At 36.2% G+C, this 17,010-nt stretch overlaps 1 non-coding gene across 1 annotated transcript; it reads right to left on the bottom strand.

Moving 5' to 3' along the window:
* Positions 1 to 3,894: 3,894 nt before the first annotated feature.
* On the bottom strand, positions 3,895 to 4,003 carry LOC112699730 (small nucleolar RNA R71). The gene has a single exon (XR_003152671.1). It is a non-coding gene; the product is annotated as a small nucleolar RNA R71 (small nucleolar RNA).
* Positions 4,004 to 17,010: the final 13,007 nt, after the last annotated feature.

Genomic DNA, 17,010 nt, shown 5'->3' with positions numbered 1-17,010 from the left:
ATATGGCCAAGTGGACTAAGATTGAATCATTGATTAGTTTAGGTATCCAACGCAACCTATATCAATCCAATAACAAAAATATGCACTCCTAACCTTCCATCATTTCTTTTTCACACACATTCATGTATGCTGTTTCATTCAAATTCACATATGCATTCCTTATTCATTTCTTTTCTCTTTGGGGAAGCAAACTACATATGGTTTAATAATTTATACACGAATACACCCATTTTCAAAAATTTTCAACATACCCAAAATCTTTTATGCCTCTACCAATGCTTCCCAAAAATTCCCTCACACTTAAATGAAACTCACTCTTCAACCTAAGCTAATCAAAGATGCAATTCAAGGTAATTCATAGTTTTTTGCTTAAGGTTGTGATATGGTAATAATTAGAACAAAAGGGGATTAAAAAGCTCAATATTGGCTCACAAGGATAGTGATGAGCGGATATTTTATACGCTTTTTGGCATCATTTTCATATAGTTTTTAGTATGTTTTGTTTAGTTTTTATTAAGTTTTTATAGGTTTTAGTGTTAAAATCACATTTTTGGATTCTACTGAGTTTTGTGTTTTTGTATAATTTTAGGTAATTTCTGGCTAAAATTGATGAGGTGGACAAAAGTCTAATTCAGAGACAGAGAAAGCACTGTAGATGTTGTCCGGATCTGACCTCCTTGCATTCGGAAGAGCTTTTCTGGAGCTACAGAAGTCCAAATTGAGTGTTCTAAACAGCTATGGAAATATGACTTCTAGAGCTTTCTAGCAATGTATAATAGTTTATACTTTGCTTTAGATTAGATGGCCCAAAACTAGAGTCCAATGCCAGCATTCTGCCCCCTTCCAGGCGTCTAGCGCCCAAGGAGAAGAGATCAACGTCCAAACATCCAAAGAGGACCCCCTAGCCAGCATTCAATGCCCTAGAGGCTTCGTAGCACATGGAACTCATCAAAGCTCAGCCCAAACCCTCACCAAGTGGGCTCAAGAAGTGGATTTTAGAACTAAGACTATTTTACCCTTTCTAGTAATTAGTTTAGTATTTAAAGTAGAAGATCACTCTTTGTTAAGGACTTTTTGATCTTTCGCCGATCATTCAACATATTTTCATTTTACACATTGTATTTCCTATCAGTATGAGTTTTTAAACTTCCTAGGTTGATGGGAGGAGCCTTGCTGAGTCCTATGAACTAATAAAAGTATTACTGTTTCTTCTTCGATCCGTGTTTGATTTATTTCTAAGATGTATACTCGTTCTTCAACATGGTGAATAGGATGATTAGTGACAATCAACTCTGTTAGTCATACTAGGACTACGTGCCTGATAACCACCCGTGTCTACTTGGGTTCGTGTGAATACGTGACTGGAAAGCGTGAACCGCCAGCTTGATTATACATCTCTCAGACGGCTAATCCATGACTTTGTTGGGGACTTCTCGAGACACCAGTTCAGCTGATTTAAGAGGAGATTAGGGTCTTTGTGGTAGAGGCTAGAACCCAAAGAATCAGCATTCTATGATCCAGAAGATTCGACCTTGTTTGTGGCATTTTGAGTAGGATCGCCAGGAGAATGAACTGCTAGAGCTTCACCCTCTATCAGATTGGATGACCACGGCCAATGGCGTTTGATCTGAGGCAGAGGAGATTGATGACCACAGTCCATGGCATTAATCACATACAGCCTGCCATAGAAGAGATCATTCACAAGCAAAGAAGACAGTAATACCAGAGTTAATTCAGAAAGACAAAGCAACTCCAATCCTTAACCATATTCCTATTACTAATTACCCTTGTCTCAATTCAACAACCTTCTGATTCGCCTGACTAAGACTTGCAAGATAACCATAGATTTCAAACCATAAGGGATCGACTTTGACTCGCTCAGGTATTACTTGGACGACCCAATGCACTTGCTGGTACAGCTGTACAGAGTGTGGGGATTCGTGCACCAAGTTTTTGGCGCCGTTGCCGGGAATTGTTCGAGTTTGATCAACTGACGGATTATATTGTTCCCTAGATCAGGAAATTTTTTCATTTGAGTCTTTTATTTTTATTTTCTTCTTTATTTTTTCAAAAAAAATCAAAAATATTTTCAAAAATATTTTTCTTTTCTTTGTTTAAGCTTTGTTTTTGGTTTGAGTCTTACCTGTTTTATGTTTTCTTTTCAAAAAAATTTAAAACTTTTTCAAAAACCTTATTCAAAAATTTTTATTTTCAAGAATCCTTAGCTTTCTTTATTAATCTTTGTTTTTATTTGAGTATTTTGTTTTTGTTCTTGGTTAAATTTTCAAAATTTTTAGTCTTTCTCTCCAAAACATTTTTTTTAAATTGTTTCTTCGGTTAAATCTTGTGTCAAATCTTTAAGTTTATTGTCCTCTTGTGTTTTTCTTTTAAAATTTTTTGAAAACCAAACATAAATTTTCTTCTTAGTTTTCTAAAAATTTTAAGTTTGGTGTCCTTTATACGTTCTTATGTTCTTTGGGTTTCTTGAGTCTTGTTCTTGGTGTTCTTGTCAATCTTCAAGGTGTTCTTGTGTTTTCTTTTTGTTTTGATCTTAAAATTTTTAAGTTTGGTTTCCCTTTGTATTTTTCCTTCAAATTTTCGAAAACTTAGGGTCCTAGATCTAAAATTTTTAAGTTTTGTGTCTTTTACTTATTTTTCTCTCTCCTCATTAAATTCAAAAATAAAAAAAATATTTTCTACCTTTATTTTCATTAAAGTTTCAAAAATTTTAAACAAAAATTCAGATTTTAATTTCAAAACTTTTATATTATCTTATCTTAGTTTTTAAAATTCAAAAATCAAATCTTTTCAAAATTAAAAATCTTATCTTTTTCAAAAATCTTATCTTATCTTTTTAAAATTTAAAACTTAAGAATTCAAATTTCAAATTTTAAAATTAAATCTTCTTCAAAATCAAATTTCAAATCTTATATTTTTCAAATCTTTTTCAAATCTTTTTAATTTTTCATCTTATCTTATCTTATCTTTTTCTAATTTCAAATTTCAATATTCAAATCTTTTCTTATCTTATCTCTTATCTTATTTTATTTTCAAATCTTTTCTTAATTAATTACCCATATTCTCTCTCCTCTTTTTCAAAACTTCCTAACTAACTCTTGTCTCTTAATTTTCGAAAATAATAAATAAATAAAATAAAAACAAAAGTATTTTAATTATTATTTATCTTTTCTATTTTAAATTCTTCTCTTCTCTATGCCTATTTAGTTGAACTCTTCTTCTCTCTCGTCCTTCATCTTCACTTTTGTATCTTCTTCTTCTTTCTTCACATCTCATTGAGAGCTTTCTATAACCAAATCATACATAGAAGCTTCCTTTCTTTCTTTTTTTCTTTTCTTGTTTATGACCAGGAATAGGGGTAAAGAACCCCTCTTTAATCTTGATCCTGAACCTGAAAGGACTCTGAAGAAAAGCTTACAATAAGCTAGAGCACAACACTCCAAAAGAAACCTTTCAAAAAACTTTGAACAAGAAAGAAGAGACATGGCCGAACCTGAAGGAGATGCCAGAAAGGTTCTTGATGACTTCACCATGCCTGCCTTTGACTTTTATGGCAGAAGTATCTCTATACTTGCCATTGGAGCTAATAATTTTGAGCTTAAGCCTCAGCTAGTCTCGCTTCTGCAACAGAACTGCAAATTCCATGGACTTCCAATGGAAGATCCACATCAGTTCTTAGCTGAATTCTTGCAGATCTGTGATACTGTAAAGACCAATAGAGTAAATCTTGAAGTCTACAAGCTTATGCTCTTTCCCTTTGCTGTAAGAGACAGAGCTAAGATATAGTAGGATTCCCAACCAAAAGAGAGCTTAGACTATTGGGAAAAGCTGGTTAATGCTTTTCTAGCTAATTTCTTTCCCCCTCAAAGAATGAGCAAAATCAGAGTGGAAATTCAAACCTTCAGACAAAGAGAAGGTGAATCCCTCTATGAAGCTTGGGAAAGATACAAGCAACTGATCAGGAGATGTCCTCTTGACATGCTCTCAGAATGGTCTATCATAGGCGTGTTCTATGATGGTCTATCTAAAATGTCCAAAATTTCATTGGACAGCTCTACAGGTGGATCACTCCACTTGAAGAAAACGCCTGTAGAAGCAAGAGAACTCATTGAGATGGTTGCCAACAACCAGTTCATGTACACTTCTTAAAGAAATCCTGTAAACCATGAGATCTCTCAAAAGAAAGGAGTTCTTGAAGTTGATACTCTGAATGCCATATTTGCTCAGAACAAGATTTTCAACCAACAAGTCAATATGATCTCCCAACATTTGACTGGAATGCAAGCTGCAGCTGGTAGTAACCAAAAAATATCTTGATGCACGAAAATTTGTCTCTCAACAAATTTTTCTTCGGCAAGTATACTGAATTGTCATCAAGTAGAAACTCACAATAGAGCGAGGTCGAATCCCACAAGGAGTGATTGGTCGAGCAACTTTAATTAGAGGAGTATTCTAGTCAAGTTAAGCCAAATTGAGTGAGAATTGCAGAAACTTAAATGCGGGAAAGTTAAATGACATGAAATGTAAAATTGCAGAATCTTAAATGGGGAATTGGGGAGATGAGCATGAAAGTAAATAACAGAAAGTAAAGAAAATGGGTAAGATCAGAGATGGGGAATTCATTGGGCTTAGGAGATGTTGCATTCTCCGGATCAAGTTCATCTTCATCTCTTTCTCAATCAATGAATTCATTGATCTCTTTGGCAATCTTACGTGATTGGATCCCAATTCCTTGGCAATCCAATCTCTCTAAGCTTGAACAATTTTCTAATTCCTTGAACAATTGGGGAGATAAGCATGAAAGTAAATAACAGAAAGTAAAGAGAATGGGTAAGATCAGAGATCGGGAATTCATTGGGCTTAGGAGATGTTGTATTCTCTGGATCAAGTTCATCTTCATCTCTTTCTCAATTAATAAATTCATTGATCTCTTTGGCAATCTTACGTGATTGGATCCCAATTCCTTGGCAATCCAATCTCCATAAGCTTGAACAATTTTCCAATTCCTTGATTTAATTGCTCATGAGAAGAGATGAGGTTTGGTCACTGATTATACCACACACCTTCATAGATCAAAGTATTGGTAGGATTACATGTCACGATATCCATCCAACCCCTAACCTAATCCAATGTGAGAAAGCAATTCTAGCATGATCTCCTCATTCCTCTTCCAAGGCTCAGAGGAGATCCAATTATGGAGAGTTTCTTTTCCAAGATAACTAACCAATTGGTTGAAGACCGAAAGCTTTCTAGCAAAATCAAGAGAAGAGAAAGAGGAAGAAGAATGAAAACTATAATTGATCCATCAAATTACAACAGAGCTCCCTAACCCAATGAAAGGGGTTTAATTGTTCATAGCTCTGGGAATGGAATGGGTAAGAGAAAAGTGCATTCTAAAGTAACTAGAAATTACAAAAAAGTAAATATACAGAGTGTAGCTCCCAATAATGCCTCCCTTTTCTAGTTCAAAACTACTCCTATATAAACTACTCTTCTAATCTTCTAGTTAGCTCTCCAGGTCTTGGATATGGGCCTTTGATCTTTAGTTGAAGCAGTTACAGTCCTCAGTCGGCTCAGATTTACTTACAGAAAGAGAGTGAGTCAGGCATGGTATGCAGTTAGTCTGGACGTTAGTCGTGTTAACGTTAAGTGTGAATTCTGGTTCGAAGACGTTAGTGACACTAACTTGGTCACTAACGTCCCAACCTATTTGAGCCACGTTAACTCCAACGTTAGTGGCACTAACGTGACCACTAACGTAGCCTTTCCATCATTTGCTAGCATTATTGGCGTTAACTTTGCCAATAACGCTGCTCCTTGAACCTTTCTCCCACGTTAATGGTCCACATTAGTGTAACTAACATGGCCCTTAACATAGGCATGCCAAGACGCGAGGGCGTTAGTGACACTAACTTTGTCACTAACGCTACAAAACTCCTCCTCTTCCACGTTAGTCCTCACATTAATTACATTAACATGACCACTAACGTGGGTATGTTGCCATCTCCAACGTTAGTGACAAAGTTAGTGTCACTAACGTTAGCTCCTCATTCCTTGCTCCACGTTAACTCCTATGTTAGTAGCATTAACGTGGCCACTAACGTAGGTGAACTTGTCCTGATCCAACGTTAATGACAAAGTTAGTGTCACTAACGTTGGTGATCCTCTATTGCTTCACATTAGAGCTCACGTACATGGCATTAATGTGTATTTGAACGTGGATGTTTTTGGCCTTTGCAACGTTAGTGGTGTTAACTTCTCTTTCCACGTTAGTTTCCACATTAATGTAACTAACGTGGCAACTAACGTGGGCTGTGATGGCTTTCGAGGGCGTTAATGGTGATAACTATACCACTAACGTTTCAAGCTTGCTCCTTTTCCACGTTAGTGGTCATGTTAGTGATACTAACGTGGCTGCTAACATGGTTCTTCTATGCTTCCTTTGTCTTGAAATCAAACGAACAAGGTGCATAAAAGCTTTGTTCCAGGTCATGAGATATTGCGTTATATAAATTGGCCTTCAATTCATGCATTATTCTCATGAAATCATGTAAAGTTCACAATGTTTGCTTGAATCAAGATGTAAGTGTATATTCATCCAAAACTTGCTTATTACCTAAGAAAATGCATGAAACTATCTAAAAAAATGTAAAGAAAAGGCTAGTAAAACTCGCCAAAATGCTCTGGCATCACAACACCAAACTTAAAGCTTGTTTGTCCCTAAGCAAGTACTGAAACACAAGGATGATGAATGAAAGAATAAGAGAAACAAGTCCTTATTATAGACGTTAGGTCCTTGGTTCATGGAGTTTCATGCATAGCAACTCATGTTCATGCCTTTGCTGGTTTCGAGGTCCTTATCATGCCCTTGAATACTCACTTGATTGCATCCTATGAGATCCTTATTCCTTGATCCTTCCCTTTTTTTTCAAGGATTATTGCTTTCTTAGGCTAAGTGCTTTGTGAGGGGACAACTCTTTAAGATAAGCTTTCAGCCAACACTCCCGAACCAGTTGGTTCAAGGTGCTAGGTGTTGAAACACCCCTAAGGACCTATGATGAGCGGATAATTTATACGCTTTTTGGCATTATTTTTAGGTAGTTTTTAGTAGGTTCTAGCTACTTTTTAGTATGTTTTTATTAGTTTTCATGCAAAATTCATATATCTGGACTTTACTATGAGTTTATGTGTTTTTCTATGATTTTAGATATTTTCTGGCTGAAATTGAGGGATCTGAGCAAAAATCTTATTCAGGCTGAAAAAGGACTGCTAATGTTGTTGGATTCTGACCTCTCTGCACTCGAAATGGATTTTCTGGAGCTACATATATCCAATTGGCGCGCTCTCAATTTCGTTGGAAAGTAGACATTCAGGGCTTCCCAGAAATATATAATAATCCATACTTTGCTTGAAGATAATTGACGTAAACTGGCGTTTAACGCCAGTTCCATGTTCCATTCTGGCGTTAAACGCCAGAAATAGGTTACAAGTTGGAGTTAAACGCCCAAAACAGGTTACAACCTGGCGTTTAACTTCAGAAACAGCCCAGGCACATGAAAAGCTCAAGTCTTAGCCCCAGCACACACCAAGTGGGCCCCAGAAGTGGATTTCTGCACTATCTATCTCAGTTTACTCATTTTCTGTAAACCTAGGCTACTAGTTTAGTATTTAAACAACTTTTAGAGACTTATTTTGTACCTCATGACATTTTAGATCTGAACTTTGTACTCTTTGACGGCACGAGTCTCTAAACTCCATTGTTGGAGGTGAGGAGCTCTACTGTGTCTTGATGAATTAATGCAATTACTTCTGTTTTCCATTCAAACACGCTTGTTTCTATTTAAGATATTCATTCGCACTTCAATGTGATGAATGTGATGATCCGTGACACTCATCACCATTCTCAACCTATGAACGTGTGCCTGACAACCACCTCCGTTCTACATTAGATTGAATGAGTATCTCTGGGATTCCTTAATCAGAGTCTTCGTGGTATAAGCTATAATCCATTGGCAGCATTCTTGAGAATCCGGAAAGTCTAAACCTTGTTTGTGGTATTCCGAGTAGGATTCAGAGATTGAATGACTGTGACGAGCTTTAAACTCACGAGTGTTGGGTGTAGTGACAGACGCAAAAGGATCAATGGATCCTATTCCAGCATGATCGAGAACCGATAGTTGATTAGCCGTGCGGTAACAGTGCACCTGGACCATTTTCACTGAGAGGACGGATGGTAGCCATTGACAACGGTGATCCACCAACACACAGCTTGCCATAAGAGGAACGTTGCGTGCGTGAAGAAGAAGACAGGGAGAAAGCAGAGATTCAGAAGACAAAGCATCTCCAAAAACTCCAACATATTATCCATTACTGCATAACAAGTATTATTTAATTCATGCTCTCTTGTTCATTTGCAAGTCAACTGATAATTATAATTGATATCCTGACTAAGAGTTACAAGATAACCATAGCTTGCTTCAAACCAACAATCTCCGTGGGATCAACCCTTACTCACGTAAGGTATTACTTAGACGACCCAGTGCACTTGCTGGGTAGTGGTACGAATTGTGAAAAGTGTGATTTACAATTTCGTGCACCAAGTTTTTGGTGCCGTTTCCAGGGATTGTTCGAGTTTGGACAACCGACGGTGAATCTTGTTGCTTAGATTAGGAAAATTTTGTCTTTTGGGTCAGAGTCTTTTATTTTCTTTTCAAAAAACTTTTCAAAAATATTATTTTTCTTTATTAATTTTTAGTTTTTATGTGAGTTTAGTGTCATGTTTTAAGTTTGGTGTCAATTGCATGCTTTTCTTTGTCTTTCAATTTTTGAATTGCATGTTCTTTGTTCTTCATTGATCTTGAAGTTGTTCTTGTCAATTTTCCTTGTTTGATCTTTAGTTTTTTTTTTCAGTGTCTTTTCTTGTTTTTCTTGTGCTTTTTCAAAATATCAATTTTCAAAAAATTTATATATATTAAAAATACATTTTTAAAAACACGTTAAATTTATAGCTCAGTTGGCTAGAGTGAGTGCTTATGTTCTTGGTAATTGGGCATCTTCCTTTTAAAACTTTTTCAAAAATAATTTTTCTTTGATTAAATCTTGTGCCAAATTTTAAGTTTGGTGTTCTCTTGTTAATTTTCCTTTAGTTTTCGAAAATTTTATTTTGGTTTTCTAAAAATTTTAAGTTTGGTGTTCTGTCTTCATGTTCTTGTTGTTCTTGTGAGCCTTCAAAGTGTTCTTGAGTCTTCTTTGTGTTTTGATCTTAAAAATTTTAAGTTTGGTGTTCCTTGGTGATTTCCCTCCAAAATTTTCGAGAACAAGGAGCATTAGATCTAAAAATTTTAAGTCTTGTGTCTTTTATGTGTTTTTCTCTTTCATCATAAAATTCAAAAATAAAAATATCTTTTCTAACTATTTTTAAGCAAATATTTTGAAATTTTTCATAAAAATTCAAATTTCAATTTCAAAATTTTATCTTATCATATCTTAGTTGTCAAGTTTTTAAAAAATAATATCTTTTTCAAAACTTCCTAACCACTTTTTCTCTCTCTTCAATTTTTCGAAAATCTTCACCCATTTTTATTTATTCTATTTTAATTTATTTATTTTCGAAAAAAATAAAAAAAAATTATTTTAATACTATTTGAATCTCAAATTCACAACATCTCCCTTTCTCCATCATGGACCTAAGTGGAAATGAACAGTCCAGAATGACTCTGGGGTCATATGCTAACCCCACTACTGCTTCATATGGGACTAGTATCTGTATACCCTCCATCGAAATTAGTAGTTTTGAGTTGAATCCTCAGCTCATTATCATGGTGCAGCAAAGTTGCCAGTATTTCGGTCTTCCACAGGAAGAACCTACAGAGTTTTTGGCACAGTTTTTACAAATTACTAACACAGTACATGATAAGGAAGTAGATCAGGATGTCTACAGATTATTACTGTTTCCATTTACTGTAAAAGACCAAGCTAAGAGGTGGTCAAATAACCAACCTAAGGCTAGCATAAGGACATGGAAACAGCTGTCAGAAAAATTCTTGAATCAATACTTCCCTCCAAAATGGATGACACAGCTAAGGAATCTATTTATGATGCCTGGGAGAGATACAGAGAGATGCTAAGAAAATGCCCCTCTAAAATGTTTTCAGAGTGGGTGCAGTTAGACATCTTCTATTATAGGCTTATAGAGAAAGCTCAGATGTCTTTGGACCACTCAGCTGGTGGATCTATACACATGAGAAAGACAATAGAAGAAGGTCAAGAGCTCATTGATACAGTTGCCAGAAATCAGCATATGTACCTAAGTAGTGAACCTTCCATGAAAGAAGAGGCTAAAACAGTAACTGTTGAACTCAATCCTGCAGAACAAGTTACTGAATTCAATCAGCAATTAGATTTTCTAACAAAATATCTAGCTGAATTCAAGGAGATACTACAAGACACAAGAATGGCTAATATGAATATGGAAGTACAACTGAAGCAAACAGAACAGTAGTTATCAAAACAAATAACAGAAGAGTGTCAAGCAGTTCAATTAAGAAGTGGAAAAACATTAAATACCTCACTTCAAGGTAGTAGGAAGCCAAGAAATGAACAAACTGCTACCCAAAATCCCTCTGAAGATAGTAAAAGCCCAGAGAGGAACAATTCTGGCGTTCAAACGCCAGAAAAAGGTGAAAAGCTGGCGTTAAACGCCCAATGGAAGCTCAGTTCTGGCGTTCAAATGCCAGAAATAGGTAGGAATTGGGTGTTAAACGCCAATTCAGCTTCTGATCCTAGCGATCAAATGCCAGTGAGGGATCAGACACATACAAGTGCTGATAGCAACCCCTCTAAGAAGCCTTTCCCAACCACCTCTGTAGGAAATATACCTGCAGCAACTAAGGTTGAGGAATACAAAGCCAAGATGCCTTATCCTCAGAAACTCCGCCAAGCAGAGCAGGATAAGCAATTTGCCCGCTTTGCAGACTATCTCAGGACTCTTGAAATAAAGATTCCGTTTGCAGAGGCACTTGAGCAAATACCCTCTTATGCTAAGTTCATGAAAGAGATCTTGAGTCATAAGAAGGACTGAAGAGAAACTGAAAAAGTTTTCCTCACTAAAGAATGTAGTGCAGTCATTCTAAAAATCTTACCAGAAAAGCTTAAAGATCCCGGAAGCTTCATGATACCATGCACATTAGAGGGTACTTGTACCAAGAAAGCTCTATGTTATCTTGGAGTAAGTATCAACCTAATACCTGCATCCACTATCAAAAAGCTTCGTTTGACTGAAGAAGTCAAACCAACCCGGATATGTCTCCAACTTGCTAATGGCTCCATTAAATACCCATAAGGCGTGATTGAAGACATGATTGTCAAGGTTGGGCCATTTGCCTTTCCCACTGACTTTGTGGTGCTGGAAATGGAAGAGCACAAGAGTGCAACTCTCATTCTAGGAAGACCTTTCCAAGCAACTGGACGAACGCTCATTGACGTCCAAAAAGGGGAATTAACCCTGAGAGTCAATGAGGACGAGTTTAAGTTAAATGTTGTCAAAGCTATGCAGCATCCAGACACCCCAAATGACTGCATGAGCATTGATATTATTGACTCTCTAGCGGAAGAGGTCAATATGACTGAGAGTCTCGAATAAGAGCTAGAGGATATCTTTAAAGATGTTCAGCCTGTTCTAGAGGAACCATCAGGATGAGGAGAAACCTCCTAAACCTGAGCTCAAACCATTACCACCATCCCTGAAATATGTATTTCTGGGAAAAGGTGACACTTTTCCTGTAATCATAAGCTCTACCGTAGAGCCACAGGAAGAAGAAGTACTAATTCAGGTGCTGATGACACACAAGACAGCTCTTGGGTGGTCCATCAGTGATCTAAAGGGCATTAGCCCAGCCAGATGCATGCACAAGATCCTATTGGAGGATGACACTAAGCCAGTGGTTCAACCACAGAGGCGGCTGAATCCAGCCATGAAAAAGGTAGTGTAGAGGAGGTCACTAAATTAATAGAGGCTGAGATTATTTATCCTATTTCTGATAGCTTCTGTGTAAGCCTTGTCCAAGTCGTCCCTAAGAAGGGTGGCATGATAGTGGTTCATAATGAAAAGAATGAACTAGTTCCTACAAGAACAGTTACAGGGTGGCGTATGTCTATTGATTACAGAAGGCTCAATACAGCTACCAGAAAGGATCATTTTCCTTTACCATTCATAGACCAGATGCTAGAAAGACTAGCAGGTCATGATTACTACTGCTTTCTGGATGGATATTCCGGTTATAACCAAATTGAAGTAAATCCCCAAGATCAAGAGAAAACAGCATTCACATGTCCATCTGGAGTATTTACATATAGAAGGATGCCATTTAGTCTGTGTAATGCACCTGCAACCTTTCAAAGGTGCATGCTCTCTATTTTCTCTGATATAGTGGAAAAATTTCTGGAAGTCTTTATGGATGAATTCTCAGTATTTGGAGACTCATTCAGCTCCTGTCTTGACCATATAACACTTGTTCTAAAAAGGTGCCAAGAGACTAACCTAGTTTTAAATTGGGAAAAATGTCACTTTATGGTGACTGAAGAAATTGTCCTTGGGCACAAAATTTCAAACAAAGGAATAGAGGTGGATCATGCTAAGGTGGAGGTAATTGAAAAATTACCACCACCTGCCAATGTTAAGGCAATCAGAAGCTTTCTGGGGCATGCAGGATTCTACAGAAGGTTTATAAAGGATTTTTCAAAAATTGCAAAACCTCTGAGTAATCTGCTAGCTGTTGACACGCCATTTATCTTTGATAAAGAGTGTCTGTAGGCATTTGAGACTCTGAAAGCTAAGCTGGTCACAGCACCAGTCATCTCTGCACCAGACTGGACATTACCATTTGAATTAATGTGTGATGCCAGTGATCATGCCATTGGTGCGGTGTTGGGACAGAGGCATGACAAGCTACTGCACGTCATTTATTATGCCAGCCGTGTTCTAAATGATGCGCAGAAGAACTACACAACCATAGAAAAGGAATTGCTTGCAGTGGTTTATGCCATTGATGAGCGGATAATTTATACGCTTTTTGGCATTGTTTTTAGGTAGTTTTTAGTAAGTTCAAGCTACTTTTAGGGATGTTTTCATTAGTTTTTATGTTAAATTCACATTCTGGACTTTACTATGAGTTTGTGTGTTTTTCTATAATTTCAGGTAATTTCTGGCTGAAATTGAGGGACTTGAGCAAAACTCTGAAAAAGGCTGACAAAAGGACTGCTGATGCTGTTGGAATCTGATCTCCCTGCACTCAAAATGGATTTTCTGGAGCTACAGAACTCCAAATGGCGTGCTCTCAATGGCGTTGGAAAGAAGACATCTAGAGATTTCCAGAAACATATAATAGTCCATACTTTATTCGGGAATTGATGATGTAAAGTGGCGCTCAACGCCAAGTACATGTTGCTGTCTAGAGTCAAACGCCAGAAACACGTCATGACCTGGAGTTGAACGCCAGAAACACGCTATAACTCGGCGTTCAACTCCAAAAGAAGCCTCAGCTCGTGGATAGATCAAGCTCAGCCCAAACACACACCAAGTGGGCCCCGGAAGTGAATTTATGCATCAATTACTTACCTCTGTAAACCCTAGTAGCTAGTTTAGTATAAATAAGACTTTTTACTAGTGTATAAGTAGTCTTTTGACCACGTTTCATCTTTGGTCTCAGTTTTGTTTTATTCTTCATCTTAGGGGGCCATTGATCACATTTTTGGGGCTGGCCATTCGGCCATGCCTGAACCTTCATCACTTATGTATTTTCAACGGTGGAGTTTCTACACACCATAGATTAAGGGTGTGGAGCTCTGCTGTACCTCAAGTTTCAATACAATTACTACTATTTTCTATTCAATTCTCCTTATTCTTATTCCAAGATATACGTTACACTTCAACTTGATGAATGTGATGATCCGTGACACTCATCATCATTCTCACCTATGAACGCGCGTGACTGACAACCACTTCCGTTCTACCTTAGGCCGGGCGCATATCTCTTAGATTCCCCAACAGAATCTTCGTGGTATAAGCTAGATAGATGGCGGAATTCATGGGAATCCGGAAAGTCTATCCTTGTCTGTGGTATTCCGAGTAGGATTCCGGGAATCCGAAAAGTCTAACCTTGTCTGTGGTATTCCGAGTAGGATTCTGGTATTGAATGACTGTGACGAGCTTCAAACTCCTAAAGGCTGGGCATTAGTGACAGACGCAAAAGAATCAAGGGATTCTATTCCAACCTGATTGAGAACCGACAGATGATTAGCCGTGCTGTGACAGAGCATAGGACCATTTTCACTGAGAGGATGGGATGTAGCCATTGACAACGGTGATGCCCTACATACAGCTTGCCATGGAAAGGAGTAAGAAGAAATTGGATGAATGTAATAAGAAAGTAGAGATTCGAGAGGAGCACAGCATCTCCATATGCCTATCTGAAATTCCCACCATGGAATTATATGAGTAACTATTTACTATTTTATTTTCTATTTACTATTTATTTTCGAACTTATCATAAACCATTTAATCTGCCTAACTGAGATTTATAAGGTAACCATAGCTTGCTTCATACCAACAATCTCTGTGGGATCGACCCTTACTCACGTAAGGTATTACTTGGATGACCCAGTACACTTGCTGGTTAAGTTGAACGGAGTTGTGATCACACGTGCCATTACCAGGGATTATTAAGATCCCAATTCATCATACCATGATCTCTTTGGGGTATTTTTGATAGAGCCAATATTTAAATTTCATACAAGTACAAAGAGACCAACTTTGAGGATCACATTTTCGTCTAGCAAGTTTTTGGCGCCGTTGCCGGGGATTGTTCAAGTATGGACAACTGACGGTTCATCTTGTTGCTCAGATTAGGTAATTTTCTTTTCAAAAATCTTTCAAAAATCTTTTTCAAAATTTTTCTTTTATTTTTCGTTTTTCCAAACTTTATTTTCGAAAAAAAAATTAATAAAAATACAAAAAAATTAGAAAATCATAAAAATAAAAATATTTTGTGTTTCTTGTTTGAGTCTTGAGTCAATTTTTAAGTTTGGTGTCAATTGCATGTTTTAAAAATTTTACTTGCATTTTTCGAAAATTCCATGCATTCATAGTGTTCATCATGATCTTCAAGTTGTTCTTGACAAGTCTTCTTGTTTGATCTTGATGTTTTCTTGCTTTGTGTTGTTTGTTGTTTTTCATATGCATTTTTCGTTTGTTAGAGTCCATGCATTAAAGATTTCTAAGTTTGGTGTCTTGCATGTTTTCTTTGCATCAAAATTTTTTCAAAAATATGTTCTTGATGTTCATCATGATCTTCAAAGTGTTCTTGGTGTTCGTCTTGACATTCATAGTGTTCTTGCATGCATTAAGTGTTTTGATCCAAAATTTTCATGTTTTGGGTCATGTTTGTGTTTTTCTCTCTCATAATTAAAAATTCAAAAATCAAAAAAATATCTTTTCCTTTTTTCTCTCAAAATTTCGAAAATTTGAGTTGACTTAGTCAAAAATTTTCAAAATTAGTTGTTTCTTACAAGTCAAGTCAAATTTTCAAATTTTAAACATCTTATCTTTTCAAAATCTTTTTCAAAAATCATATCTTTTCCATTTTTTTTTCGAAATTTTTAAAAAAATCTTTTTCAAAATATTTTCAAAATCTTTTTCTTATCTTTATATCAAATTTTCAAAATTTCACCAACAATTAATGTGATTGGTTCAAAAATTTGAAGTTTGTTACTTTCTTGTTAAGAAAGGTTCAAATTTTTAAATTCTAGAATCTTATCTTGTAGTTTCTTGTTAGTGAAGTAATTAAATTTTAATTTTAAAATTAAATCTTTCTCAATCATATCTTTTTTATCACATCTTCTTATCTTATCTTTTTATCATATCTTTTTCAAAATTTTATCTTTTTCAAAAATTTGATTTCAAATATCTTATCTAACCTCTTATCTTCTTATCTTTTCAAATTTGATTTTAATATCTTTTTTAACTAACTCTTTGACTTTGTGTTTGTTTCTTATCTTTTTCAAAACCACCTAACTACTTTTCCCTCTCTAATTTTCGAAAATGTCTCATCTCTTTTTCAAAAAATTCTTTTTTTGTTTTAAATTTTAATTTTAATCTTATCTTATCTCTAATTTTCGAAAATTACTAACCCCTTTTTAAAATTATTTTCGAATTTTCTATCTCTTCTCTCTTATTCTATTTAATTATTTATTTACTAAAACTTCTCTTCACCTCTTTTCATCTAAATATCCGAACCCACTCTTCTTCACTCTTCTCCCCTTTCTTTTTCTACTAACATAAAGGAATCTCTATACTGTGACATAGAGGATTCCTCTTTCTTTTCTTGATTTCTTCTCTTTCATATGAGCAGGAACAAGGACAAAAGCACTCTTGTTGAAGCTGATCCTGAACCTGAAAGGACTTTGAAGAGGAAACTAAGAGAAGCTAAACTACAACAATCCAGAAGTAACCTTTCAGAAATTTTCGAACAAGAGAAGGAGATGGCAGCCGAACCCAATAATGATAATACAAGAAGGATGCTTGGTAACTTTACCAAACCCACGTCCAAATTTGATGGAAGAAGCATCTCCATTCATGCCATTGGAGCAAACAATTTTGAGCTGAAACCTCAGCTAGTTGCCTTAATGCAACAAAACTGCAAGTTCTATGGACTTCCATCTGAAGATCCTTATCAGTTTTTAACTAAGTTCTTGCAGATATGTGAGACTATTAAGATGAATGGAGTAGATTCTGAAGTCTACAGGCTCATGCTTTTCCCTTTTGCTGTAAGAGACAGAGTTAGAATATGGTTGGATTCACAACCTAAGGATAGCCTGGACTCCTGGGAGAAGCTGGTCACGGCCTTCTTGGATAAATTCTTTCCTCCTCAAAAGCTGAGCAAGCTTAGAGTAGATGTTCAGACCTTCAAACAAAAAGATGGTGAATCCCTCTATGAA

Source organism: Arachis hypogaea, chromosome 6 (genome assembly GCF_003086295.3).
Source record: "Arachis hypogaea cultivar Tifrunner chromosome 6, arahy.Tifrunner.gnm2.J5K5, whole genome shotgun sequence".
In the NCBI taxonomy this organism is placed as follows: Eukaryota; Viridiplantae; Streptophyta; class Magnoliopsida; order Fabales; family Fabaceae; genus Arachis; species Arachis hypogaea.
This window is presented reverse-complemented; position numbering and strand designations above follow the sequence as displayed.